The sequence below is a fragment of the Penaeus japonicus genome, unplaced genomic scaffold (genome assembly GCF_977035675.1).
Source record: "Penaeus japonicus unplaced genomic scaffold, GWHDUDI00000001_assembly GWHDUDI00000012, whole genome shotgun sequence".
NCBI classification, from domain to species: Eukaryota; Metazoa; Arthropoda; class Malacostraca; order Decapoda; family Penaeidae; genus Penaeus; species Penaeus japonicus.
Genome location: NW_028234414.1, coordinates 24610215 through 24617714, shown reverse-complemented (window position 1 = coordinate 24617714; position 7500 = coordinate 24610215). Strand labels below are relative to the sequence as shown.

General features: G+C 43.1%; 1 protein-coding gene and 1 long non-coding RNA gene across 5 annotated transcripts in view; both read left to right on the top strand.

Moving 5' to 3' along the window:
• The window catches only part of LOC147470794 (uncharacterized), a 16357-nt gene extending 12323 nt beyond the window's left edge, over positions 1–4034 (top strand). The window contains exon 2 of the long non-coding RNA XR_015191463.1: positions 3977–4034. This is a non-coding gene — a long non-coding RNA (uncharacterized LOC147470794). The remainder of the gene's footprint in view (positions 1–3976) is intronic.
• Positions 1–7500, top strand: part of LOC122261914 (uncharacterized) — a 677613-nt gene that overhangs the window by 481093 nt on the left and 189020 nt on the right. The window lies entirely within an intron of this gene.

The following is a 7500-nucleotide window of genomic DNA, read 5'->3' as shown; positions in this document are numbered from 1 at the left end:
ACACACACATACACACACAAACATACTATATATTCCACACACTCCTATCCATCTTCTAGCCTCACCACACCTTCTTCTTCACGAAGAATAACAAACAAAAGAACACGAAAAGAACAAGAACAAAAAGAGAACACCTAGATTCAGAATAATAGGACACGTCTCTTGTTTGTTGGTTTTCCTCCCCATTGCCATTGCACTATTGCAAGACTGCACCCTTAGACACGCGCATTCCCTCGGGCTGAGGTGCTCCTTGTCGAGGCTCAAGAAAGTGTTGTCTCGCACCAAGAAAAGAAGAAAAAACAGAATTAAGAGTTTTTCACACGCACAACCCACCCACTACGTAAACAAGAATAGAAAGGGGAGGAAAAAGAAAAGAAAGAGAAAAGAATTGCTTCCTCTCCTTTCCGGACAAAAAAAAAAAAAAATAATAATAATAATAATAGTAATAATAATAAGATAAAGCAAACGGAACGAAATCAGATATGCCATAAACAAAATAAAAACAATGAAAGTAAATGTAACACAAACAATAAAAGAACAAATAGAACATAAACAAAAATGAAAGTAAACATAACACAACAAAAAAAGAACAAATATAACACAAACAAAAATAAAAGTAAATATAACGCAAACAAAAAAGAACAAATATGACACAAACAAACATAAACCACTAACAAAATCAAAGAGAAAAACAAACGAGAGAGAAAAGGAGGTTAAGACTCCCAGGAACACAGCATCCTGACGAAGGAGTCGCCGCCGCCGCCGCCGCCACTCCTTCCCCGCGGCTGTTGCTCGACGGCGCGACCTTCCGGAAAGCCAAAAACAAAGTCCTTCAGGAGGGAGAGAGGTCTTGGGGATGTCCGTTGCAGGGGGCGTGGAGTGTGTGGAGGGCCTTGCTTGCTGGAGGTTGAAGGGGGAGTGTCCGCGACGGGGATTTTTTTTTGTGTTGTTTTCGTTTTCTTTTGCTTCACTTATTTTTTCTTTTCCTCCTAGTCGTCTCCTATTCCTTTTCCTTATTTTCCTCCTCCTCCACTGTCTTTAATTTTTCTTTTTCCTTCTCCTCCTCCTCATTCCGTTCCTCCTTCTTCTCCTCTTCCGCTTTCATCTCTTCTTTCCTCTCCTCCTCCCCCTCCCCTTCAAGACATGAGTGGCCGCAAGGTTTTGCCGCAGCACTAAATATTGGCGCGGAGATTGTGGCATCTGTTACTGCCTTACGACCCTGTCTGCCACCTCTTTGCCTCCTCTTCCCCCTTCTCCCCTTCTCCATCTTCCCTTCTCCTTTTCTTCTCATTCTCATTCTCCCTCTTTTCCACTTCTCTGTCTTACTCTTCTTTCCTTTCCCATCTCACCCTCCCTCTCACCCTCCTCCATTTCTCATTCTCCCTTTCCATTTCCCTTTCCCCATCATCCCCTTGTCTTCCCCATCCTCACTTAGTGCCTGCTATCACCACCCCTCTGTATGTCTCCCCACACTACCCCTCTGCGTCTCTCCCCCATCCCCCATCCCCCCACCACCCCCACCCTTTCTGTTATTATGAAGGCCTCGGATGTCATGTTCCGGTCGGCTGTGGGATGCTGTGCGCAATGTTATGTTGATGTGGCTTGTATGTGCCTTTTGCCTGCTTTCGTCTATTGCCAAATGCATGTGGGATTTCTCACGCTTAATTTTACTGGTATTACTATTATTATTTTATTTATATATATATTTTTTAATCCAGCATCTCCGTGATAGGTAATTTTCTTCCCACTGTGTTATATTGTCTTGGAGATTGCCTAACATTGCATTGCAATTGTGCGTCTCCTGTGGCAAGGGCCGCTGCAATTCGCCGGCAAGAAAGGCGACTGTCACTCAAAGTCGTTTTTAGCGCAGCGTGTTTGCCATTCTGTGCCATTCATTCACGTAAGACTGCCGTTGCCATCATCGTGTTAAGATTATTAACGGCGCGTGCAATTTTGCCTACTCGCCTGCCGTGGGCCGCCGAGCCGCTTTCTCTTCTTGCGTGGCGAGTGGCGAGTGGCGAGTGGCGAGTGGCGAGGGGCGGCTGCTGGAGTCTCGCTCGGGCTCGGGGCTCCTACTCTTGTATAGGTGTGTATGTGTGGGAGGGAGAGAGAGAGAAAGATAGAGAGGTGGAAGAGGAGGGGAAATGGAGGAGGAGGGAAAGGGAGAGAGAGATAGAGAGAGGAGGAGGAGGAGAGAAAGGGACAGGGGGAAACAGAGGGGCAGATAAAGAAGCAGGGAGAGGGGGGGGGGGGAGGGGAGGGAGAGGGAGAGGAGAGATAGATAGAGTATGAGGGAGAGATATGACAGGTAGAGGGTGAGTATATATATATATATATATATATATATATATATATATATATATATATATATACATACATACATACACACAACACACACACACACACACACACACACACACACACACACACACACACATATAACATATATATATATATATATATATATATATATATATATATATATATATATATATATATATATATATATATGTATAAATATATATATATGTGTGTGTGTGTGTGTGTGTGTGTGTGTGTGTGTGTATGTGTGTGTGTATGTATGTATGCATTTGCGTATTTATGTATAGAACACACATGGGCATACACGCGAATGCACGCATACGCATAAATGTGCACGTATAATGTAAATAAAAATGAAATTTCGGAAAGGGGAGGGAATGGAATATAGCCAAATTACTACACAAAACACATACCGAAAAATAGAGAAAGATAATGGAAAAAATATGCCTCCTTATCTCCTGACCAAGAAAGAGAGAGGGAGTGAGAGCGGGGGAAAGGGAGAGAGGCAGGAAGAAGGTTTGGGAGAGAGAGAGGGAGGGAGAGGGAGAGAGGAAAGGGAGAGAAAGACATACATACACGCAGACAGGGGAAAAAAAGGTAGACAGCACATTCCCTCGTTTCCATTGGAATAATTCGACGCAGAACCTTCCAGATGAACGAGTCCATGTTTTCTCGGCTGGTGAATAAATTTCCCCTCGCCACGCTAATCGCCTCGTCTGGCCTTCAAAGGCGAAATTATAAAACAATTTCTGATTTTTTTGTGTTCGGATTTTTTTTTTTTTTTTTTTTTTTTTTTTTTTTTGAGGGGGGGAGGCTTTTTTGATGGGAGACGGGTATCTTTTTTCTTTTTTTTTCTTAGATAACGTGGATGTATTTTTATATTTTTTTATTTTTGTGTTATTTGCGTCTGTGCATCTCAAGAGAGGTTGTACTCCGCCCCCCGTCCCTATCTCTCTTTCACTTTACTTTTTGCTTTGCTTTTCTTTTACTTTTTTGAAGGGGGAGGGGAGGGGGCTGGGGGGAACTCTGGGAGAAATGTGGAGCCTTTGAAGTGGAGAGATATTAGGTTCCCAAAATAAAGATAGAAAGAGATGGGAGGGTTGGTGAATTTGTGAGTTACCCCCCCTCCCCCCTTCCCACCCACCATCCCCTCCCCACTAGACCATGTCCTCACCCCCACCCCCACCCTCACCCCTCCCTTCCCCAGCATTCCCGTTCCGACCACTTGATCGTCTGAAACTCAGCACAGAAATTTTCGGAATGAGTTTTTAATGCAATTTTCGTACATCAAAAAGCCCATCATTGTATCTCATTTCGCAGTCCTTGTCTTGCACTTGTGTGTGTGTGTGTGTGTGTGTGTGTGTGTGTGTGTGTGTGTGTGTGTGTGTGTGTGTGTGTGTGTGTGTGTGTGTGTGTAGTTATTTTTAGATCTAATATTATTAGTTACGATAAAAAAAGACTTATTATAATTACCCTTAACAGATTACACGAAACGCCGTAAAGACTTTAACTAGAACTTTTTAATTAGTCAATAAAGTTTATCTATCCTTTATATGTCCATTTCCATTCCGTATCCATGTATCGAATTGATAGATATTGCATTGCACTGTACTTACATGTGTAATACGATTATTTTTTTTTCTTTTCTTTTCAGGTACGTGACATAAACTACATTGGTGATTTAGCGAGCGAACCGAATCTATCTATTATGGTGAGTATCTGTAAAGTGAATCATATCCACTTTTTGGATGAGTATATGATAAATAGTATCCGCACAATAAGTATTATCTGATGAGTAATTTATAATTCATCCGATGAGTAATTCAAGATATGTGTTGCAAGATGTGGAAGGACAGGTAAACATGCTTGACAGTGGTCAAATGTAGTTACGAGAGGGTGTGTGTGTTTACAGTTGGAAAATAGGCATATCTGTACGAACGTTTGTGTTGCTGCGGGTTTCAGTGGCTGTAAGAGGGTGTACGTAATGTGTATGTTGTAGTAGAGAGTGAGTGAGTGAGTGAGTGAGTAAGTGAGAGAGTGTGTGAGTGAGAGTATGAATGTGTGTGTGTGTGTGTGTGTGTGTGTGTGTGTCGAGTTGTGAGAGCATGTTCTTAGCTGAATGAGCGCTATAGTTCTATGAGCATGTTTTTGCATTTGTAGGTGCATGTTCCAAGCTGAAGGGAAATGTTTCAGTACTTGTTGGAGGGTTTTCGTAACTGGAAAAAAACTCATATGTAGTTGGGTTTGTGGGGACGTTTTTTTCTGATTTGTTCTTATTTGAAGGAGCGTGTTCCAACACCTACAGGAGCGTTGACGGCTGCAGGAAACGCGGTAGCCGAGGGAGAGGTACTGACTGTAGGCAGCTTAACGAGTTCCGTCGTTTGCGGTTTTATAGCACGCCGGGATTGCGTTCTCCGCTTCGGCGAGAACAAACGGAACACTATAATGGGTGGAGGGCGGGTTGAAAGGGGTTCTTGATCTGCCAGACGGTGTGTGGGGTTCTGTGGGTCGGTGCCTGGTTGTTTGTCTGGGTCACTTGGCCATTTGTGCCCACGAGGGAAGAACCTTCCCGCGTCGCCAGTCAGCTGATTTTGAAAAGATTGTCAATATTGAATGCTTTTTCTCCCCCCTCCCCACCAATACCCCCATCTCATTTCCCCACTCCTTGCAAGTTGCAAGTTCCGAAGACAGAAGTAAGAAGATAACAGTCAGAAAATGAAAATGCTATACAAGAATATATATAGTCAAGTACGACTTTCCTAACCCCTTCCTCCAGCTCTTAGAAAAATATCCACCCATCCCCTCCTCCTCCTTCTCCTCCTCCTGCTTCTCCTCACCCCCCCATCTTCTCCCCCACCCCCCAAAAAAAAAAGGAATGTGCCCCTCGTAAGGCAAATGTCAAGTTAAAAACGAGGAGAGAGATTGAAGGCATCCCGAGCAGAGAGAGAGAGAGACGGAGAGTGAAGACGAGTGAGCTGCTGGTGTCATAAAGTCAGGTGGGGGGAAGTGGAGGACCTTGAGGAGGGAGAGAGGGAGAGGGAAACGCGAGGGGTAGAGGAGAGGGGAGACAGGATGTGAGAGAGAGAGAGAGAGAGAGAGAGAGAGAGAGAGAGAGAGAGAGAGAGAGAGAGAGAGAGAGAGAGAGAGAGAGAGAGAGAGAGAGAGAGAGAGAGAGAGAGAGAGAGAGAGAGAGAGAGATAAAAGCATATAAACATATAACGAAACGGGAAACCAAAATAAAAGGGAGAAAAAAGGAGACAAAAGGCAAATCACAGAAAACCAACGGACAATAAGCACTCCTTTCTGTAACCCAGACGACAGCGCCGATTTCCGAAATCGTAAAAGAAAAAACAGCAATCCGGATTTTAGGATTTTATCGTCAGAGCGCGATCTCTTGCTCTTCCTATCCCCCCCATCCCCCTTCAAAAAAAGAAAAAAAAACTCGCTGGTTAGTATGTGAGAGGAAAAATTACTGCAGTCTGCTCCGTCATACTGAATTGGATTTTTTTTTCTTTTTTCTTTTTTTCATTCTGGCATTTATTTCGGGGAATCGTCCCATATTTACGAAAACCTCTTTTTTCTGCAGTAGGGTTTAATTGGCCGTTAGCAAGTAGTTCACCGTGGAAAGTATTTCGAAATTATCCGAGGAAACTCTTGTTGTTGTTTTTATTGCAAATGTTGATCATTTCTGATGTCCTCATTTCTGTGTACTCTGATATATACAAATGTGTGTATATGTATATATATATATATATATATATATATATATATATATATATATATATATATATATAGACATACATACATACACATATATATATTTTTTGTTCTCTCATTACTTTCCTTCTTCTTTCTTTTTTCCTCATTACCATCATCTTCCCCTTACTTTTTTCCTTCTTTTTTCCTTCTGGATTTCGTTCTTAATTTCATTTTATATCAGTTTTATTTTATTTTTTTATGCAGTCCAGTGATTTGATGTGATTAAAGTAAAAAGAAAAGAAAAAAAAATGAGGGGAAGGGAATGAGGGCCCTGAGTTCTCAAAGCCTTGATTTATTTGTAACTTTGTGAGTAATGAGTCGGATCAGCTCTGTTTTATTCTAATTTATGGTTTATTCTCATTTGCATTTTGTTTATTGTATTTTGGTTTGATGTTTCGATTGTTTTGTTTTTTATGTAATTCTCTCTCTCTCTCTCTCTCTCTCTCTCTCTCTCTCTCTCTCTCTCTCTCTCTCTCTCTCTCTCTCTCTCTCACACACACACACACACATACTCTCTCTCTCTCTCTCTCTTCTCTCTTTCCCCTTCCCCTTGCCCTTCCCCCTCGCCCTCCCCCTCCCCCTTCCCCTTCCCCTTCTTCCCCCTCCCCCCTCCCCCTCCCCCTCCCCTTTGAGAGAAAGAAAAAAGGAAAGAAAAAACACTCTACTATATATATATTATGATATAACCTCTAACTTTTACGGCCAAGGAAACTACGGTGCCTGAGCATGTGAAGAGGGGAGAGGGGAGGGGAGGAAGGGAGGTGGGGGGATAGAAGGGGATGGATACGGGAAGGGGGGATGAGAAGAGGGTTAGAGGGAGGAAGTAGGAGATGAGAAGAGGGGGAAAGGAGGGAAGGAGGAGAGGGGGAAGGGGTATAGGAATAGAGAAGATAGGAAAAGGGGAGGAAAGAGAGAGGGAAAGGGGGGAAAAGGGGGGGGAGGCACGCGAAGGGGGACGACGCCCACCTGGCACATAAATCTGAAGCACGCGGAGCCCAGATAGTCTTGATCTATAGGCCTACCCCGCCCCATGCTACACACCACCTAACGCGCGTATCCCCGAATCACACACGGAGAGACACACCTGGCGTAGGCCTATGCGAGAGCAGGGCCGGTTCTCTTGGTTTGCGTCTCGTTGTGGTTGTTTGAGAGGAAGAGAAAGAGAGAGAGAAAAAAAAAGATAGAGAGAAAAACAAGAGAAATAAAGAAAAAAAAAGAAAGAGAGGAAGAGAGAGAGAGAGAAAGAGAAGGAAAGAAAGAAGAAAGAAAGAAAGAAAGAGAGGAAGAGAGAGAGAAGAAGAGAGAGAGAAAAGCAGATAGATACGTGGTCACAGCAACAGAGAGAAATCAGATAATTAAAAACAATAAGTATAAAAGAAATAAAACTAAATTCGTGAATATCGAGACCCGACTTATGTG